Consider the following 21,768-nt stretch of genomic DNA (forward strand, 5'->3'; position numbering starts at 1 on the left):
TATTTTTATCTCTGGCAGCAAGTTTTCTAAAATTACCCACAGCAGACACTAGAAATTCCGATCCTCCTCTCCCTAGAAGTAGAGAGCGTGAAAGATTTTTGCCTCAACACGTCCACTGCCTGTCCTTTGACAATTGCAATCCCTGCTTTCCGTCTTCAAATTCCTTCAGTGCCCTCTCGCATCCTTCGTTGAAAGTAGTTGGGGAAATCTCGAGTCTGCCCTCTCGATCCCTAAAGTAGTTGCCAAATACTTGTAAAACAAGAAAATAAAAACCAACGAGCAGTTTCACACTACCGCACCCCCAGATCACAGTCCCCTCTCGCGACCACACCTTTCTAAATCTACAGTTTGTAAATTGCATTCCACCACGTTGCCGTCTTTCAATTTAAATTTCGCCAGACGAAAAAAGTTTTCAAAAACCACGCAGTGACATTTTGAACAATCTGACGAAATAGCCAATCTCAAACTAGTGCAAACCATAAACGTAACAGGACAAATTTCCATCAAAGCAATTGGCTCAAAGTGACAGCAAATAGGACTGTTTGCCGCAGTCATTTTCGCACTTTCACGTTGGTTCGTCCAGTTCTGTAAAGCTGCGAGGCTGTAAATTGTAACGACGCTGCCGTCGCCACTTTATTTTTTCTAGTGTCTTCGTTCTCCCAATCCATCCAATTGTTACTATATGAAAGAAGTGACCTTCGGCAACAAGATCATCACGGAGGTATTTTGTTTCAACTTAATCCAGTCTTTTCTTCTTCTTATTGTTTGCTGTTGACAGTAACTTCTCAATGAAGCATTAAAGTCGAACGAGACATTTGAGATTTGATAAATATTCCCTGACTAGTACTTACCAATAAACATGTTAACATTTTAAATGCAAAAAAGTTACGTTTGAGAAAAGCCCTTACTTCATGTGATATGTTTTATTTCTTCTGCTTATATGATTGCTGCTGCAAATAAGTTTTTCATTGCGCCTAAGCATACACATACTTCTGCATGAGAGTAAATTTGAATTTAACTTTGATATATTCCGGTTAGACCGGGTATTATTGGCACCAACCTTCCAGACTTCCATCGTTCTGATTTTGATTTTTGGGTCGAAAATAAAATCAAAAGTATGCCTGACCTCGGTTTAGATTCGATAAACATATTTAGACCATAATAAGACCATAAGGTATAGGAGCAGAATTAGATCATTTGGCCCATCGATTCTGTTCCGCCATGTCATCATGGCTAATCCAATTTTCCTCTCATCCCCAATCTCCTGCCTTCTCCCCGTTTCTCTCATTCCCTCGGTGAAGTAAAATGTATTTTGTAAAGGAACGACAGAAATTGATTACTTTCTCGTGTATCTCATGTCCAGATATGGTCAATTTCTGTACTCTTAAATAAAAGTTCTACTCCACGTACAACAAGCCATTTGAAAATAGGAGTGGGCTGTTAACTTTGTGGAGGTAATCATCTCTTCCTAACACAAGCACTATTCCACTAGCGGAAGGCTCCGTGCATTATCTTGTCAGTTACACTTCCTCTGTATTTTGTAAACTATTATGGGGTGAGTTCTCCGTCACAGTATTTCTCTCACTAATTCCCGGGTCTTCGTCTCTTACCCTTCGGAAACCCTGGCTGCTGACTTCCACTTGGTCCTAAACCTCTGAGACCACGCTGGCGGACACCATTCACAGTTTTATAGACAGTGCCCTTGTAAGATAAAACGGACTTTAAACCTCACAATTTACCTTGATTATCCATACACTGACCGCGCTGCACTTCCCCTGTAGCCGTGATACACTATTATTCTGTATTCTGTTGTTACCTTTGACTCCTTATGCCTCAATGCACTGTTGTAATGAAATGAACTATATGGATGGAAGGCTAAACAATATTTTTTTCACTGTAGCTCGATGTATGTGATCAACAAGCTTTTTTAGTTTACATTAACCAATAAACGTTTTATTCAGCTACCTACACATCGTTCACCGCCGGCGGTAAACCCTTTTATCACATCCAAGCCCATACCCACTCCTACCGTCCGCTGGCTGCGCTCTCCCACCCTCTGTTGTTCTATTCATGGGAAGCACGTCGAAAGCAATGTCTACGTCGATAAATCCTAAATCAAACTTTCCTTGTCCCATCTCGCTATCTCGTAATCTCCAGAAATGCTCCTCCTAGATTCTAAACTTCGTCATCAGCCAAACGTTCAACCAGTTTTGGCAGATTATTCAAAACCTGTAAAATCCTTTCTCCAAGTCTTTCTCTCCACCTGCAAATCAGATCCAAGACACAGCTTTTGCTCTGCCTTCGTAAATTCACACTTAGCTTACTCCCCACCGCTTCCCCAACACAGACATTTTGCAGTCCTCTGTATGTAAGACACCGCGGGGTTTATGGAGCACGGAAATAGGCCCTTCGGCCCAACCAGGGTCCCCCTCCAACTTAGTCCCACCAGCCCGTGCTTGGCCCACAACCTTCCGCAACAGAGGTTCCCGAGCACGGTCCCCTTGCTTAAAGCTATTGGTCCATGGCATAAAAAATGTTGGGAATCCCGACTCCAAAGCCTTTCCTATCTTATGTACCTGTTCATGCCTTTTCAATGTGCTTAAGTCAATGCAACTGCAGGATTAGAAATACGAGAATGTATGCAGAGGCCGGAACTCCAAATCAACAAACAAACAAACAAACACGCACGCACGCACACACGCACACACACATACACACACACACACACACATACACACACGCACACGCACGCGCGCGCGCGCGCACACACACACACACACACACACACACACACAACCGATGGAACTCACCAGTTTAGGCAGCATCTATCGAAATGAATTAACAATGTTTTGGGCCGAGACTCTTACCAGACTGAAAAGGAAGGGAGAAGACGCCAGAATAAAAAAAGGTGGGGGCGGGGTTACAGGAATGCTAGAAACTGAAATGGAAAATGAATCGCTATTGCCTAAACGAGAAGTTGGTGTACAGTATTTCGAAGGAGGGAGCAACGCTTGGAGAACTTGGTGTTTTTTAGGTTAATCTTGGTGCTGGTACACAATGAGAAGCTATACTTAACACGAGTAAAAGGGGGTAATTCTTTCCCAGACACATACTTTATTCATAAAATATACAATTAAAGAATCGGGACATTGTGTTACCATTATGCGCTGTGCTAAATTTATCATTATACTTGCTCATAATCCTTAAAACAAGTAAGTGGTCGTTAATATTCCCAAACAATCCATCAGCAAAGTATTTGAGAAAATGTTGGACAGGCTCCACCTCCATAATATCCATTGTTGGCAGGACAAAAGATCGATAAGTTAGGGCATTTAGTTGGCTTGCCTTCATAGGCAAGGCAACTGGGTGTAAGATTTGGGACATCATGTTACAGCTTTAAAACACACTGGATAAGCTACACTTGGAATACTGGAATATCATTAGCAGAACTCCTTGTGTCTGCACATAATTGCTCTGGTTTAAATGTACAGCAGGTACAGAACCCTTTGGCCCCACACACTCATGTTCAAGAACAGTTATTACCTTACAACCATTAGAATTAGAATCAGGTTTGTTATCACCAGCATGTGACGTGAAATTTGACAACTTAGCAGCAGCAGTTCAATGCAATACATAGTCTAGCCGAGAAAAAATAGTAAATAAAATAAAAATAATAAAAAACAAGTAAATCAATTATATGTATTGAATAGATTTAAAAAACGTGCAAAAACAGGAATACCGTATATTAAAAAAAGTGAGGTAGCATCCAAAGATTCAATGTCCATTTAGGAATCGGATGGCAGAAGGGAAGAAGCTGTTCCTGAATTGCTGCGTGTGTGCCTTCAGGCTTCTGTATCTCCTAACTCAGGGGTCCCCAACCTTTTTTGCACTGCGGAGGGGGGGGGGGGAGGTGCCAACGGACAAGAGTGTCAGTCAAATACAACAGGAATTCTGCAGATGCTGGAAATTCAAGCAACATACATCAAAGTTGCTGGTGAACACAGCAGGCCAAGCAGCATCTATAGGAAGAGGTGCAGTCGACGTTTCAGGCCGAGACCCTTCGTCAGGACTAACTGAAGGAAGAGTGAGTACATATTTTCCCCGTGTGAACATATAAAATTGCAACACACCAATATCGCTGAATCAGTGGGAGCCCTGGGCTTGTTTCCCTGAAATGAGGTGGTCCCATGGAAGGATGACGGGAGATAGCGATACTCGAAGGGGGTTCCTTATGTCCAGTCTATTCCGCAATTTAGTTTTCGTTGCATTCCTTGCAGAGATATTTTGGAAATAGAAGCAACGTTTTCAGTGCTTTCGTGGCTATCTCAGGATATTCAGCCTTGACTTTGATCCAGAATGCCGGCAGAGATATTATATCAAACACACTTTTCAGCCCACCATTATTTGCAAGCTCGAGGAGCTGATCCCTTCCCGCGCTGACATGGATGACGCGCGGGTAATGACCTCGCGTGCGTAATGGCTCAAGAATGCGCGCGAAAGGTGCAGCTGACCCCTTATCGCCAAATCATATCGTTTCCTCACGGCCCGGTAGCACATGCTCTGCGGCCTGGTGGTTGGCGACCGCTGTCCTAACTGATGGTAACATTGAGAAAAGGGCATGCCCTGGGTGCTGGAGGTCCTTAATAATGGACACTGCCTTTCTGAGACACCGCTCCCTAAAGATGTCCTAGGTACTTTGTAGGCTTGTGCCCAAGATGGAGCTGACTAGATTTACAACCTTCTGCAGCTTGTTTCAGTCCTGTGCAGTAGCCCCTCCATACCAGACAGTGATGCAGCCTGTCAGAATGTTCTCCACGGTACAAATCTAGAAGTTTTTGAGTGTATTTGTTGACATGCCAAATCTCTTCAAACTCCTTATAAAAGTATAGCCGCAGTCTTGCCTTCTTTATAACTACATCGATATGTTGGGACCAGGTTAGATCCTCGGAGATCTTGACACCCAGGAACTTGAAGCTGCTCACTCTCTCCACTTCTGATCCCTCTATGAGGATTGGAATGTGTTCCTTCATCTTATCCTTCCTGAAGTCCACAATCAGGCTCTTGAACTAGTGAGGATAACTTCATTCACCCCTAATCTGAACTGATTCCACAGCTGAGAAACTCACTTTCAAGCACATGTTACAACCCACATTCTCAGTATTTTGTCTTTTATTTGCACATTGGTTGTTTGTCAGTCTTTACTAATGCAATTTTCCGTAAAGTCCATTGTATTTCATTTTTCCTGTAAATGCCTGCAAGAAAATTAATCTCAATGTTGTAAATGGTAGCATACTGTGACTATAGGGTGGGGGTGTGGTCGATCGCCTGCCTGCCCCTGCATTTCTAATGACCAGTACTGTGTATTGTTCTTGTGTTAAAATGCTTTTATGGGATTATGGTGGAAAGTTCTAGTTCGTTTAGTGTTACATCTTAGCTTGGGTTATACAGTTATTTGTTTATGTATTTGTGGGTCACCCTAGCTGTAACCGGGGTGTGTGATGGTCACCTCCCCTGTCGGTGTGAGACTGGGTGGGGTTCGTTCTCTGGGCCATGGTGTCCGGTCTGTTTGTGTCTATCACAATAATATCACAGTGTTGTTGAGTTAAAGAGCTTCTTCATCTGTCATTATGGAAATGCTTGCCTCAATCCAAGTACATCCTTTGATAATACATTTGCTTTGAACTTCTGAACTAAATGATACCCTTTTTCTGCTTTACCAGTATACACTCAGTAGTCACTTTACTGGGTAACTGCTGTACCTAATAAAGTGACAACTGGGTGTACGTTCGTGATCTTCTGCTGCTGTAGCCCATCCACTTCAAGGTTTGATGTGTTGTGCATTCAGAGGTGCTCTTCTGCACACCACTGTTGTAACTCATGGTTGTTTGAGTTTCTGTCACCTCTGACGGAATTTTCACACACAGAACTGCAGCTCATTAGATGTGTTTCTTTTTCAGTTCTGTTTTTTTGACCATTCACCATAAACTCTAGATAACTCTCGTGCATGAAAATCCCAAGAGATCAGCAGTTTCTTAGGTACTCAATACTCCCCCTCCCAATCTGGCACCAACAATGATGAAGGTCATTTTGATCACATTTCTTCCCCATTCTGTTGTATGGTCTGAACAACAGCAACTGAACCTTTTGGCCATGCCTGCATGCTTTTATACATGAGTTGCTGCCACATGATTGGCTGATTAGATACTTGCATTAACAATCATGTGTACCTAACAAAGAAACCACTGAGTGTATTTGTCAACTACACCTGTTCCATTCCCTTCACTTTGTTCTCTCCACCTCGCCTTCCACTCGGAACAAGGATAGAGTTCCTAGTATTCTCACCTTCCATCCCACTCATCATGCTTCCATCTCCAACCATATTTGTTCCCATTCTCACAGTGCACCATTGTGTGCAGAGTGCCAAATGTTAGGTGCTGGAGTTTTTGATCTAAGGTTCTTTCGGAAGTCAAGAAAGAGACATAAAACTTGTTGCTTCATAAATTTTTTTATTAATTATTAATAGAACAAGGAGAAATGTAAATAGGGAGAAGCAGAGATCTAGAAGGGGAAGTGTTACAAGGGTTACCCCTTTGTAATAATGGTCAGTTAGGCACAGAGTGAATCTGGCAAGTTCTTTAATTGGTGTTTCCTACTGAGGCAAATTTAATCCCCAAAGGCTGACAAGGTGTTCCCTCAGAAACTGCTGGAAGAAAGTGAAGACATTGCTGGGGCCCAGCAGAGATATTTAAATCATCCTTGGTGACAGGTAAGGTACCGGAGAGTTAGAGGATAGCCAATGTTGTTCTGCTGTTCAAGAAAGGCTCTTAAAATAAGCTGAAATATCATAGGTTGGTGAGCATGACATCAGTAGTGGGAAAGTTATTGGAAGGTATACTAAGGGATTGGTTATAGAGGAAGTTGGATACACTAGGACCAATTAAGAATAGTCAGCGTGGCTTCGTGTGTAGTAGGACATGTGTAACCAATCTTACAGAGCTTTTCGAGAAAGTTACCGGGAAAGTAGATAAAGGCAAGGCAGTGGATGTTGTCTATATGGACTTTAGCAAGGCATTTGACAAGGTCCTGCTTGGAAGGTTGTTCAAGAAGGATCAGTCGTTTGGCATTCAAGATGAGGTAGTAAATTGAATTAGACATTGGCTTCATGGGAAAAGCTCGGGAGTGGTAGCAGATAGTTCCCTCTCTTTCCTGTGAACACACAGGTTTCCCTAGCTGTCCCAGTTTCTTCCAGATTAGAGGTAGCAGAGTTGATAGCATTGAACTTAGAACTATCACAGATGGGCTAAATGTCTTCCTTTTCTATCATCAGAGGTTGCTTCTCCAACTGGGGGTCTGGGTTTACTGGTGTGCTAAAGGGATCTGTTCTGGGACCCTTTCTCTTTGTGATTTTTTTTCTCAATAACCTGGCTGAGGAAGTGGGTTAGTAAATTTTCTGATGACACAAACGTTGGGAGTGTTGTGGATAGTGTGGAGGGCTGTCAGAGGTTACAGCGGGGTATCGATGGGATGCAAAACTGGGCTGAGAAGTGGCAGATGGTGTTCAACCCAGATAAGTGAGAGGTGGTTCATTTTGGTAGATCAACTATTATGGTAGAAGATAGTATTAATGCTAAGACTCTTGGCAGTGTGGAGGATCAGAGGGAGGTGATTAGGGAGCTTAAGGTAAAAAAGCCCTTAGGAGCCAGTGATCACAATTGAGTTCAACTTGACATTTGATAGAGAGGAAGTAAAGTCTGATGTAGCAATATTTCAGTGGAGTAAAGGAAATTACAGTGGTATGAAAGAGGAGATGGCCAAAGTAAATTCGAAGGAGATGCTGGCAGGGATGACAGCAGTGTAGCAATGGCGTGATTTTCTGGGAAAAATTAGGACGGTGCAGGACCGACGTATTACAAAAATAAAGAAATACTAAACTGGTAAAATAGTATAACCATGACTGACAAGGGAAGTCAAAGCTAATGTAAAATCGAAAGAGAGGGCACACAGCAAGGCAAAAATTAGCGGGAAGACAGAGGATTGGGAAGTTTTTATAAACCTACAGAGAGCAACTAAAAGAATCATTTGTCACAATGGTTCTCTCAAGTGATGCTATGTCTTAGTTCAGAGAAAATTAGAAGTCGAACCTTTGAACCTTTATTTGATTTTGAGAAAAGATGGGGCTCATTTGCTCCTTATTAACATTTGAGCTAATTGATAGATTTTTTCCAGGATCTAATTGTAAATTTTTTTGTATATTTTCTTTTCTTGCTGGCAGTTTGATGTTTGTTTTTAGAAGCTTTTTGTATGACGCATAACTCCGGGGTTGTACACCTAATGGGTTCTCTTTTTTTTCTCACTTTTTCTGCTTAGTAGGTTTTTATTTTGTTATCATAAAAATGTTTTTCAATCTTTAAGATAATGTCTTTTTTGAGACATTGTAAGTGTTGTTACTTCAATGTACTCATGTTATTTTTTTTAACAATAAAAAGATTTGAAAAGAAAGAGTATTTTGCATTAATCTTTACTGTGGAAATCACTAGCAGTGTGCAAGTTGTTGAAGGGTATGAGGGAAGAGAAGTGAGTGTAGTTCCTATTACAAGGGAGAAAGTGCTCAAAAAGCTGAAAGACCTAGGGGGAAAAAAGTCACTCAGACCAAATGAAATACACCCTAGATTTCTGAAGGAGGTGGCGTTAGAGATTGTGGAGGCATTAGCAATGATCTTTCAAAAGATAGTGGACTCCAGTAGAGTGCCAGAGGACTGGAAAATTGCAAATGTCGCTCCATTCTTTAAGAAAGGAGGAAGGTAACAGAAAGGAAATTATAGACCCATTAGCCTGACCTCAGTTGTTGGGAAGGTATTAGAGACAATTGTTAAGGGTGAGATGATGGAGTACTTGGTGACACAGGATGAGATAGGACAAAGTCAGCATGGTTTCCTTAAGAGAAAATCCTGTCTGACAAACCTGTTGGAATTCTTTGAGGAGATTACAAGTAGGATAGACAAAGGGGATGCAGGTGTCACACATGAGGCTGCTTACCATGTTAAGAGCCCATGTTATTGCAGGAAAATTACTAACATGGTTAGAACATTGGCTGATTGGAAGAAGGCAGTGAGTAGGAATAAAAGAATCTTTGTCTGGTTGGCTGCCAGTGACCAGTGGTGTTCTGCAGGGGTCATTGTTGGGACCACGTCTTTTAATGCTATATATCAATGATTTAGTTGATAGAATAGATGGCTTTGTTGCCAAGTTTGCAGATGATACCAAGATTGGTGGAGGGGCAAGTAGTGTTGAGGAAACAGGTAGGCTGCAGAAGGACTTAGACAGATTTGGAGAATGGACAAGGGAGTGACAAATGAAATGTCGTTGTTGTTGTTGTTCGTCCTTCTTAGTCGAAGATGACTATGGCTTCAAAGTCAAATGGGAGATTGGTAGCTGTGGGTTCGGAGGTGACTGATGAGGCCAATCCGGGCCCTGAAGGCTCGCCCACATGTGGGACACAAGTGGGTGGGTGCTGTCGTGGCAGTGGATGCTGCTCGGGCCTTGCGCACAGCACGCTTTCATTGCGCCTCGATGATGCACCTGACTTCAGCTGCACGGGCTCCTGTGGTGATCTTGCTGCGCCAAGCTGGACGGTCGAGGGCAAGCGTCTCCCACGTGTTGATGTCGACACCCAGGCCTTCAAGGGACGCTTTGAGGCAGTCTTTGTAACGTTTCTTCTGCCCCCCGACTGAGTGCTTGCCCTGACACAGTTCTCCGTACAGCAGCTGCTTAGGCAATCGGCTGTCTGGCATTCTGACCACATGTCCAGCCCACCTGGCTTGGGCTTTCAGCAGGAGGGTGTAGACGCTGCAGAGCCCAGCTCGTTCCAGGATTTCCGTGTCGGGGACTTTGTCCTGCCACCTGATGTGGAGGAGTCTGCGGAGACAGCTCAGGTGAAAGTGGTCGAGCTGTTTGGCGTGTCTGCTGTAGACAGTCCAGGTCTCGCTGGCGTAAAGGAGGGTGGTAAGGACCACTGCACAGTAGACCTTCAGCTTGGTGGTAAGGCTGAGTCCTCTCCGCTCCCAGACGTTCTCACGGAGTCTCCCAAAGGCGGCGCTGGCTTTGGCAATCCTGTTGTTGACCTCAGCGTCTATGTTCACTGCGCGAGAGAGTATGCTGCCCAGGTAGGTGAAGTTGTCGGCTGCCTGGAGGTTCTGGCCCTTCACCGTGATGCGCGGCTCCTGGTATGGCTTTCCTGGGGCAGGCTGGTACATAACTTCGGTCTTTTTGGTGCTGATAGTGAGACCGAAGTTGTCGCAGGCTTGTGAGAAGCAGTCCATTTCACGCTGCATCTCCTGCTCTGTGCTGGCGTTGAGTGCACAGTCATCAGCAAACAACAAGTCTCTGATGATAGTCTCTCGCACCTTTGTAACTGCCTGCAGGCGCCTAAGGTTGAACAACCTGCCGTCAGTCCTGTACCTGATGTGGATTCCTTCTTCATAGTTACAGAAGGCATCTGTCAGCACGACAGAGAATACCATACTGAACAGAGTCGGGGCAAGAACACAGCCTTGTTTGACGCCATTTGTCACTAGGACGGCCTCCGACTTGTCGCCGTCATCCAGAACTTTCACCATCATACCGACGTGGAACTGCCGGATGATTGTGATGAACTTGCTGGGGCAGCCAAACTTCTCCATGATCTTCCACAAGCCTTCTCTGCTGACCATATCGAAAGCCTTGGTTAAATCGACAAAGGTCACGAAGAGGTCGCTGTGTTGCTCCTGGCATTTTTCCTGGAGTTGGCGCACAGCAAAAATCATGTCCGCGGTCCCACGTTCAGCACGGAAGCCGCCCTGGCTTTCTGGGAGCAGACCTTGCTCAAGATGTTGGAGAAGACGGTTGAGCAGGACACGGGCCAGAATCTTCCCCGCAATGGACAAGAGGGAGATGTCTCGGTGATTGTCACAAGACTGGCGGTTGCCTTTCCTCTTGTAGATGTGGACTATGCTGGCATCTTTCAGCTGTTGCGGGACCTGTCCCTTTTTCCACATAGACAGTCAGCTTTTGCATCATGACAGGGCCTCCTGCTTTGTATACCTCAGCAGGGATTGCATCGGGTCCTGGCGCTTTGCCACAGGAGAGTTGCTTCACTGCCTTCCTGACTTCATCTACTGTGGTGAGGGTGTCGAGGTTCTTGTTGATCTCTACCTGGGGCAGACGGGCAATGGCCTCGACGTTGATGTTGGCAGGGCGGTTAAGGACGTTGTTAAAGTGCTCAGCCCACCGATCCAGAATCTGCTTCTTCTCTGTCAGCAGCTGCGTCTCATCTGCGTTGAGGAGGGGTGAGGAGCCGGAGGACTGGGGTCCGTATGCAACCTTAAGCACATCGTAGAAGCGCTTTATGTCGTGGCTGTCTGCATAGCCCTGGATTTCATCGGCCTTCTTGCTGAACCAGCTGTCCTGCATCTCGCAAAGTTTTTTCTGCACCTTTCTTCTTGCGTTGGTAAAGGCATCTTTCTTGGCTAGCGACGTGGGGTCGTTCTGATGAGCTCTGTAATGTTGATGTTTCTCCGTTAGTAGTGTCTGTATTTCTTCATCATTCTCATCGAACCAGTCTTGATTTCTTCAGGTTACTGCTCCGAGATGTTCGAGGGCGGTAGTGTAGAGGTGGTTCACAAGGATGAGTCCAGGAATGAAAGTGTTATCATACGAGGAATGTTTGTTGGCTCTGGGTCTGTACTCGCTGGAATTTAGAAGGATGAGAGGGGATCTCATTGAAACCTTTTGAATGTTGAAAGTCCTAGACAGAGTAAATGTGGAAAGGGTGTTTTCCATGGTGAGGGAGTCTAGGACAAGAGGGCAGAACCTCAGGATAGAGGGGTGCCAATTAAAATAGAGATGTCGCAATTTTTTTTCAGCCAGAATGTAGTGAAGTTGTGGAAATTGTTAGCACAGGCAGCTGTGGAGGCCAGGTCGTTGGGTGTATTTAAGGCAGATATTGATAGGTTCTTGATTGGAAAGGTTACGGGGAGAAAGCTGGGGAATGGGATTGAGGAAGGGAAAAGAGGATCAGCCATGATTGAATGGCAGAGCAGACTCAACGGACCAAATGGCCTAATTCTGCTCTTACATCTTATGGTCTTATAACTAGGGAGAGGGTGGGACCACTCAAGGATAAACAGGGAGCATTTGCTTAGACGCGGAGAATGTTAATGAGGCTCTTAGTGAGTACTTTGCTTCAGTATTTACCCAGGAAAAGGATATGGAGGACCAGAAGATCAGTGCTGGGTGTAGAAGTATGTTAGGGCATTTAGAGATCAAGGAGGAGGAAGTTTTGGGCCTCCTATTGAGCATTAAGATGGAGAAGTCCCTAGCCGAATGGGATTTACCCCAACTTATTGATGGAGGCAAGAAATGAGATTGCTCGTGCCTTGGCCAGTATCTTCGTGTCCTCTTAAGGCACAGGCAAGGTCCCAGAGGACGGGCAAGTGGCTAATGTTGCTCTGAAAGGACCAAGGGAAAATCTTGACAACTATAGACCAGTGAGTCTCACATTAGTTGCAGGGAAATTGCTGCAGAAGATTCTTAGGGATAGGAAATACGAGCATTTGAAATCCTATGGCCTAATTAGAGAGAGCCAGCATGGCTTTGTGCGGGACAGGTTGTGTCTTACTAACTTGTTTGAGCTTTTTGATAAGGCGATGTGGGAGATTGACAGGGGTAGGGCACTGGATGCTGTCTACATGGATTTTTATAAGGGATTTGACAAAGTCCATGGGAGTTGATCCAGAAGATTCAGATGCATGAAGTCTGCGGCCAAACGGCTGTTTGGATTCAGAACTGGTTTGCACATAGAAGACAGAGGGTAGTGGTTGAAGGGACTTATTTGAGCTGGAGACCTGTAATTAGTGGTGTTCCACAGGGATCTGTGCTGGGACCTCTGCTGTTTGTGATGTATATGGGTGACCTGGATGAAAGTATAAGTAGATGAGTGGGTTAGTAAGTTTATGGATGATATCAAGATTGGTGGAGTTGTGGATAATGTATGTAATGCCCTGGTTCACATTTTTACTGATATGCTGTATGCATTTCATTTAGTAGTTCTGTAAGAGCAGTCTGTTCTGCTTTCGGCCTGTTTGTGTTATTGTTGAAGGTAAGGGATGATGAGGAATGTGTGCCATCCAAACAGTATGGTAGAACTGAGGAGAGATATTTCTGGTGAGGGACTCTAAGGTTGGGCTTGCGGCTTTTGTTCAGCGAGAGATGAAGAGAGAAGACGCTGGAGAGAATGGGTCGTTGGATTTGACTCTGAGTGGGACTGTGATTCACTGAAGCCAGTGGCCAAGACCTATTGAGGATCACTGAATATGATGAAACGTTAGAAACATGGAAACATAGAAAACCTACAGCACGATGCAAGCCCTTCGGCCCAGGAAGTTGTGCCAAACATGTCCCTACAGTAGAAGTTACTAGGGTCACCCGTAGCCCTCTATTTTACTAAGCTCCATGTACCTATCCAAGAGTCTCTGAAAAGACCCTATCGTATTCGCCTCCACCACCGTTGCCTGCAGCCCATTCCAAGCACTTCCAAGTCTCTGCGTAAAAAACTTACCCCTGACATCTCCTTTGTACCTACTCCCAAGCACCTTAAACCTGTGCTCTCTTATGGCAGCTATTTCAGCCCTGGGGAAAAGCCTCTGACTATCCACATGATCAATGCCTCTCATTATCATGTACACCTCTATCAGGTCACCTCTCAACCTGCGTCGCTCCAAGGAAAAAAGGCCGAGTTCACTCAACCTGTTTTCATAAGGCATGCTCCCCAATCCAGGCAATATCCTTGTAAATCTCCTCTGCACCCTTTCTATGGTTTCCACATCCTTCCCGTAGTGAAGCGACCAGAACTGAGCACGGTACTCCAAGTGTGGTCTGAACAGGGTCCTATACAGCTGTAACATTACCTCTCGGATCCTAAGTTCAATTCCATGACTGATGAAGACCAATACACCGTATGCCTTCTTAACTACAGAGTCAACCTGCGCAGCTGCTTTGAGTGTCCTCTGGACTCATACCCCAAGATCCCTCTGATCCTTTACACTGCCAAGAGTCTTACCGTTAATAATATATTCTGCCATCATAGTCGACCTACCAAAATGAACCACTTCATTCTTATCTGGGTTGAACTTCATCTGCCACTTCTCAGCCCTTTTTGCATCCTATCAAAGCCCTGCTGTAAACTCTGACAGCCCTCCACACTATCCACAACACCCCCAACCTTTGTGTCATCAGCAAACTTACTAACCCATCCCTCGACTTCCTCATCCAGGTCATTTATAAATATCACGAAGCGTAAGGTTCCCAGAGCAGATCCCTGAGGTATACCACTGGTCACCGGCCTCCATGCAGAATATGACCCATCAACAACCACTCTTTGCCTTCTATGAGCAAGCCAGTTCTGGATCCACAAAGCAATGTCCCCTTGGATCCCATGCCTCCTTACTTTCTTAATAAGCTTTGCATGAGGTACTTTATCAAATGCCTTGCTGAAATCCATATACACTACATCTACTGCTCTTCCTTAGTATTATATTCCGTCATATAATATTCCTAATCATATTATACCTCTCCAAATGTTCATAAATCCTGCCTCTCAGGACCTTCTCCATCAACTTACCAACCACTGAAGTAAGACTCACAGGTCTATAGTTTTCTGGGATATCTCTACTCCCTCACTTGAATAAGGGAACATCATCCACAACCCTCCAATCCTCCGGAACCTCTCCCTTCCCCATTGATGATGCAAAGATCATCACCAGAGGCTCAGCAATCTCCTCCCTCGCCTCCCACAGTAGCCTGGGGTACATCTCATCTGGTCCCGGCGACTTATCCAACTTGATGCTTTCCAAAAGCTCCAGCACATCCTCCTTCTTAATATCTACATGCTCAAGCTTTTCAGTCTGCTGTAAGTCATCACTACAATCACCAAGATTCTTTTACATAGTGAATACTAAAGTAAAGTATTCATTAAATACCTCTGCTATTTCCTCCGGTTCCATACACACTTTCCCACTGTCACACTTGATAGGTCCTATTCTTTCATGTCTTATCCTCTTGCTCTTCACATCCTTGTAGAATGCCTTGGGGTTTTCCTTAATCCTGCCCACCAAGGCCTTCTCATGGCCCCTTCTGGCTCTCCTAATTTCCTTCTTAAGCTCCTTCCTGTTAGCCTTATAATCTTCTAGATCTCTAAAATTACCTAGCTCTCTGAACCTTTCGTAAGCTTTTCTTTTCTTCTTGACGAGATTTACTACCGCCTTTGTACACCAGGGTTCCTGTACCCTACCTTAACTTCCCTGTCTCAATGGAGCGTAGTTATGCAGAACACCACACAAATATCCCCTGAACATTTGCTGCATTTCTTCTGTACCTTTCCCTGAGAACATCTGTTCCCAATTTAATCTTCCAAGTTCTTGCCTGATAGCCTCATAATTCCCCTTAAATACTTTTCTAACTTGTCTGTTCCTATCTCTCTTGTTACATGCTCATGGAGATCTGTTTTTTTTTTGTGGGAATGCTGCAATAGTCTTTTGGAGGTCACCTGATGTGATTTTCCTGCCGATGTGAGGTCACGTGATGACATGTGCCCCCGTGACTATATGAGGGTCAACTCAGGTGACGCAGTTAGTTTTTGAGTTTGTAGATTTCCAGGTAGAACATGTTGTGCCTCCGTTTCTGTTGCGTTTTGTTTTTGTGGCGCAGTTTCATTTTTAAAACAGAAGGTGTGTTCTCTTACAAGATACTGTATTTGAACTGGGAATTTGTGGCTGGAAGTGCCAATTTACTCAATTCCCACAGTTTTGAAGGGAGAGAGAAGAAGTCATCGAAGTGAAGGATTGAGAGAAGTCGACATCGTTTGGCAGTTTAATAAAGGATCGACCTTATTGAGTCTTCGTTGAATAGAACCTGCATTGAGATAACTCTTGCAATAGTGCAATGAGTTCATGCAAAAAGGCTCTCTCTCTCTAAAGGAATTTAAGATCAGTTGAATTAAACAGTTTATTTTCGGCATCGGGAATCCTGTGGAAAGAACCAGCAGTAAAGGTGCGTCCGTGAAGAAATCTTTCTCCAGAGAAGTCTTTCCCAATTGAATGTGTAAAACTGTTGGACTTTCGAAGTTATCACTTTAAGAACTATATCTGACTGTATCGCTTTAAGAACTGGTTTCACATTTAGTGCTTTAAGAACCAGAGCCGAGTGGAGTTGATGAACGGCTGCGTACCTGTTTAACCTCCGGTTAAAGTTTTCCTTTGTTTTTTTTTCCCTTATCTCTTATATGTGTTTAATAAATGTTTGGTTGTTTTAATAAAACCTGTCTCAATTAATATTCATTGTTGCGGTTACATAACATAATTTTGTGGGGGCTCGTGGGAAATGTTCCGATTTTGAGTTTAAATGCTGATAATTGCCATTTTGATTTGGAAAAGGGAATACCCAATTTTTTTTTCTTTTTGGTTTGATTGGTGTGTGTGTTGTACTCGGCAACAATGGATGTTGACAGGCTTTTAAAGACGCCTGACTCGGAATTTTTAGAGAATGCGAGAAAACCTGTGGTATTGGAGATTGCTAAGAAGTTGGATATTAAAGGAATGACGAGAAATTCTACCAAGGCTTTCATACAAAGAAAAATTGCTAAACATCATATTAATTTGGAACGTTTTGAGGAGGAGGTGTTAGAGAACTTTCCAATGTGTAATCTGGAAATGCAGTTGCATCTTGAACAGTTAAAGTTTGAAAGATTTAAAGTGGAAATGAGAGCAAGAGAAGCTGAAAACCAAAGGAAATTTGAGCTGGAGATGGAGAAAATAAAGTCTGGGAATCAGTCTTCTGGTTCTACAAAACAATTTATTGCTAGTCGTGAGGTTGTTTTGGCTTCTCCATTTAATGAAGTTGATGTGGATGCATATTTTCAGCATTTCGAAACAGTTGCTCTGAGTTTAAAGTGGCCAGTGATGTTACAAAGTGTAATTAAAGGCAAGGCACAACAAGTTTATACAGCTTTAAATGCTGAGCAAGCACTGGATTATGTTATTGTTAAAGAGAATATATTAAACGCATACGAGTTGGTTCCAGAAGCGTATAGAGAAAGATTTAGAAGTTTAAAGAAATCTGTGGAAAAAACTTATGTGGAATTTGCCTATGAGAAATCTGTGTGTTTTGAGAGATGGGTTTCCTCTAAAAATGTGAATGGGGAGTATAATATATTGAAAGAGCTGATTTTACAGGAGGAACTTAAAAGAAGCATTCCTGTTGAAGTGGGAACATACTTAAATGAACGGGACACTGCTACATTGCAGGAGATTGCTAAATTGGCTGATGAGTATGTGTTAATTCACAAGAATAAATTTTCTCCAGGTAAATTTTTTAAAAGGAAAACTAGCCCAGAGAGTCAAGGTAAATCAGACATTAACTTTGAAGTTAGTGAGAAAAGTAAGGATGAAGGGAGACCTGTGAAGGAAAGACATTTTGGTATTATTCGTAATTATTGTAAGAAACCTGGACATGTAGTGGCTAACTGCTTCCGATTGAAACGGAAAGAGAAAGAAGTGGCCCCAGATGCTTGTGTGCAGCATATTGGAAAACCCGTAAAACCACAGGGTTTAGAAAGTATTACTGAAGATGTGTTAGAGTCTGACCAAGTTAAGAAGGGATATGAGGCTTTTATAACAGAAGGATTTGTATCCTTGAAAGAAGGATCCAATGCAGTACTGATAAGGATACTCAGAGATACTGGAGCTTCACAATCACTAATATTAGATAGTATGTTAAGGTTTAGTGATGAGTCTGACATTGGTGAGGTAAATCATATAAGAGGAGTAGGGAGTGCCCTTATGCCAGTACATTTACGTAGAGTAAATTTAAAGTCAGGATTAGTTACAGGGGTTGTAAAAGTAGGACTACAATCCAGTTTACCTGTGAATGATGTTTCTCTTTTGTTAGGGAATGATTTAGTGGGTGGAAAAGTTTTTCCTGAAGTGCATTTGACAATAAATTCAAATTCTGAGGAACCACAGAGGGATTCTAACACAGATTCTTCCTGTGTTGTAACAAGAGCTATGGCTAAAAAGACTGATGTAAAGGATGTGGTCGTTACCCATGACAGTTCAAATCAAGATTTGAATTTTGAGGATATATCAGAAACTTTCTTGCCTACCTTATTTGATCAGGATTTTGGTGGTAAGTCTGATCAGGAAGATTTGTCTTTATCTTGGAAGGAGATGATGGCAGAGCAGGGTAGGGATCCTGAGATAGTTAAATTAAAAGAACAAGCTCTTCCAGATAGTGAAATTGGAAAAGTACCACTTGGATATTATTTTGAAAAGGAGGTATTAATGAGAAAGTGGAGATCGCCTACAATTCCCACTAGTAAGGAATAGGAAGTTAATCATCAGGTTGTTGTTCCTAAAATTTACCGAAATGAGGTTTTGACTATGGCTCATAGTATTCCTTTGGGTGGTTATTTAGGGGTAAAAAAAAACTATGAACAAAGTTTCTAAACATTTTTATTGGCCTAGTTTAAGACAAGATGTGGCGACATTTTGTAGAACGTGGCATACACGTCAAATTGTTGGTAAACCTAATCAGGTTACTCCAGTGGCTCCACTGCAACCAATTCCTGTATTTGGTGAGCCGTATTATGAAAGAGAAGTTGCTACTATGACTGTTGTGATTAATAATGAGTCTGATCTTGATGAAAACTTACTAGAGGATTCATCTGAAACTCATTTTAAACCCAACATTATTTCAGCCAAGTTGCCAAATTCAAAAATTCTGGAAAAGATTGATGGATGGTGGGATATTACAGAAAATTTTGTAAGGATTTTGCAAACATTGCTCTTCCGTTAACTAATCTCTTGAAGAAAAATGAGAAATTTGTTTGGACAGAGTCTTGTCAGGAGGCATTTGATAAATTGAAAGCTATAATATGTAGTCAACCTGTACTTAAACCTCCTGACTTTGAAAAACCATTTTCGTTAGCTGTAGATGCTAGTGATGAAGCTGCAGGAACAGTGATGCTTCAAAAAGATGCTGGTGATGAAGATGATCGTCCGGTAGCTTATTTTTCTAAGAAATTTAACGCCCATTAATGAAATTATTCAGCAATAGAAAAAGAATTGTTTTAGCTTTGCAACATTTTGAAGTGTATGTTGGTTCTACGCATAAACTGCTCACAGTTTATACCGATCACAATCCATTGGTGTTTTTAAGTACGATGAAAAACAAAAATAGAAGATGATTAAATTGGAGCTTAATGTTACAGGAGTACAATATTTTGATCACTCATCAAGGGTAAAGACAATGTGATTGCTGACTGTTTGTCTAGATAGTAAATGTACAATGAAAATTTTTTTTGGAGTGATACTTTATCATTTGTAACACTCCTACTGTACATTAGTTTGTAAAGGGCTGAAAGGTAAGATTGTGTATTTTGTAAATTTTGTACCTTTGTATTTTTTTTGTATAAATTGTTAAATTTTTGTTCTTCAAGAGACCAAAAATTTTTTTTTTGGAGGGAGGTGTTACATGCTCAAGGAGATCTGTTTTTTTTGTGAGAATGCTGTAATGGTCTTTTGGAGGTCACCTGATGTGATTTTCCCGCTGATGTGAGGTCACGTGATGACATGTGCCCCCGTGACTATATAAGGGTCGACCCAGGTGACGCAGTAGGTTTTCGAGTTTGTAGATTTCCAGGTAGAACGTGTTGTGCCTCTGTTTTTGTTGCACGTTTGTTTTTGTGATGCAGTTTCATTTTTAAAACGGAAGGTGTGTTCTCTTACAAGATATTGTATTTGAACTGGGAATTTGTGGCTGGAAGTGCCAATTTACTCAATTCCGACAGTTTTGAAGGGAGAGTGAAGAATTCATCGAAGTGAAGGATCGAGAGAAGTCGGCATCGTTTGGCAGTTTAATAAAGGATCGACCTTATTGAGTCTTCGTTGGAGAGAACCTGCATCGAGATAACTCTTGCAATAGCGCAATGAGTTCATGCAAAAAGTTGCTCTCTCTTCTCTAAAGGAATTTAAGGTCAGTTGATTTAAACAGTTTATTTTCGGCATCGGGAATCCTGTGGAAAGAACCAGCAGTAAAGGTGCGTCAGAGAAGAAATCTTTCTCCAGAGAAGTCTCTCCCAATTGAATGTGTAAAACTGTTGGACTTTCGAAGTTATCGCTTTAAGAACTGTTTTCACATTTAATGCTTTAAGAACCAGAGCCAAATGGAGTTGATGAACGGCTGCGTACCTGTTTATCCTCCGGTTAAAGTTTTCCTTTTTTTTTCCCCTTATCTCTTATATGTGTTTAATAAATGTTTGGTTGTTTTCATAAAACCTGTCTCGATTAATATTCATTGTTGCCGGTTATGTAACACTCTCCAATGCTATTGTAAAGGAGATAGAATTATGATCACTATCTCCAAAATGCTCTCCCACTGAGAGATCTGAGACCTGACCAGGTTCATTTCCCAATACCAATTCAAGTACAGTCTCTCCTCTTGTAGGCTTATCTACTTATTGTGTCAAGAAACCTTCCTGAACACATCTAACAAACTCCATCCCATCTAAACCCATGCTCCATGGAGATGCCAATTGATATTTCAGAAATTAAACTCTCCCACCACAACAACCCTGTTATTATTACACCTTTCCAGGATCTGTTTCCTTATCTGCTCCTCGATATCCCTATTACTATTGGGCAGCCTATTTAAAAAAAACCCAGTTGAATTATTGACCCCTTCCTGTTCCTAACCTCCAACCACAGAGACTCCGTAGACAATCCCTCCATGACGTCCAACTTTTCAGCAGCCGTGACACTATCTCTGATCAATAGTCCCACGCCCTCAGCTCTTTTGCCTCCCTCCCTGTCCTTTCTGAAACATCTAAAACCCGGCACTTGAAGTAGCCATTCCTGACCCTGAGCCATCCAAATCTCTGTAATGGCCACCACATCATAGCTCCAAGTATTGATCCGCGCTCTAAGCTCATCCGCTTTGTTCACAATACTCCTTGTGTTAAAATAGACACATCTCAAACCAGCGGTCTGAGCACATCCCTTCTATGTCACCTGCCTATCCTCCCTCACACACTGTCTCCAAGCTTTCTCTATTTTTGAGTCAATTACTTCTTCCCTAGTCTCTTCAGTTCGGTTCCCATCCCCAACAATTCTAGTTTAAACTCTCCCCAGTAGCCTTAGCAAACCTCCCCGCCAGGATATTGGTTCCCCTGGGACTCAAGTGCAACCTGTCCTTTTTGTACTGGTCACACCTGCCCCAAAAGAGGTCCCAATGATCCAGAAATCTGAATCTCTGCCCCCCTGCTCCAATCGCTCAGCCACGCATTTATCCTTCCCCTCATTCTATTCCTATACTCACTGTCACTTGGCACAGGCAGTAATCCCGAGATTACTACCTTTGTGGTCCTGCTTCTCAACTTCCTTTCTAACTGCCTGTAGTCTGTTTTCAGGACCTCTTCCCTTTTCCTACCTATGTCATTGGTACCAATATGTACCACGACCTCGGGCTGTTCTCCCTCCCACTGCAGGATATTGTAGACTAGATCTGAAACATCACGGACCCTGGCACCTGGTAGGCAAACTAGCATCCGAGTTTCTTTCCTGCGTCCACAGAATCACTTGCCTGACCCCCTAACTAAAGAGTCCCCTATCACTAATGCCTTCCTCTTCCTTTCCCTACCCTTCTGAGCCACAGGGCCAGACTCTGTCCTAGAGGCACGGC

At 43.0% G+C, this 21,768-nt stretch overlaps 1 protein-coding gene across 1 annotated transcript in view; it reads left to right on the forward strand.

Moving 5' to 3' along the window:
- The first annotated feature begins 538 nt into the window (after positions 1-538).
- Positions 539-21,768, forward strand: part of LOC134347502 (NXPE family member 3-like) — a 156,558-nt gene continuing 135,328 nt past the window's right edge. The window contains exon 1 of the mRNA XM_063049837.1: positions 539-721. The gene's annotated coding sequence lies outside the window, so the exon portion shown is untranslated. The remainder of the gene's footprint in view (positions 722-21,768) is intronic.

Source organism: Mobula hypostoma, chromosome 6 (assembly GCF_963921235.1).
Source record: "Mobula hypostoma chromosome 6, sMobHyp1.1, whole genome shotgun sequence".
NCBI lineage: Eukaryota > Metazoa > Chordata > Chondrichthyes > Myliobatiformes > Myliobatidae > Mobula > Mobula hypostoma.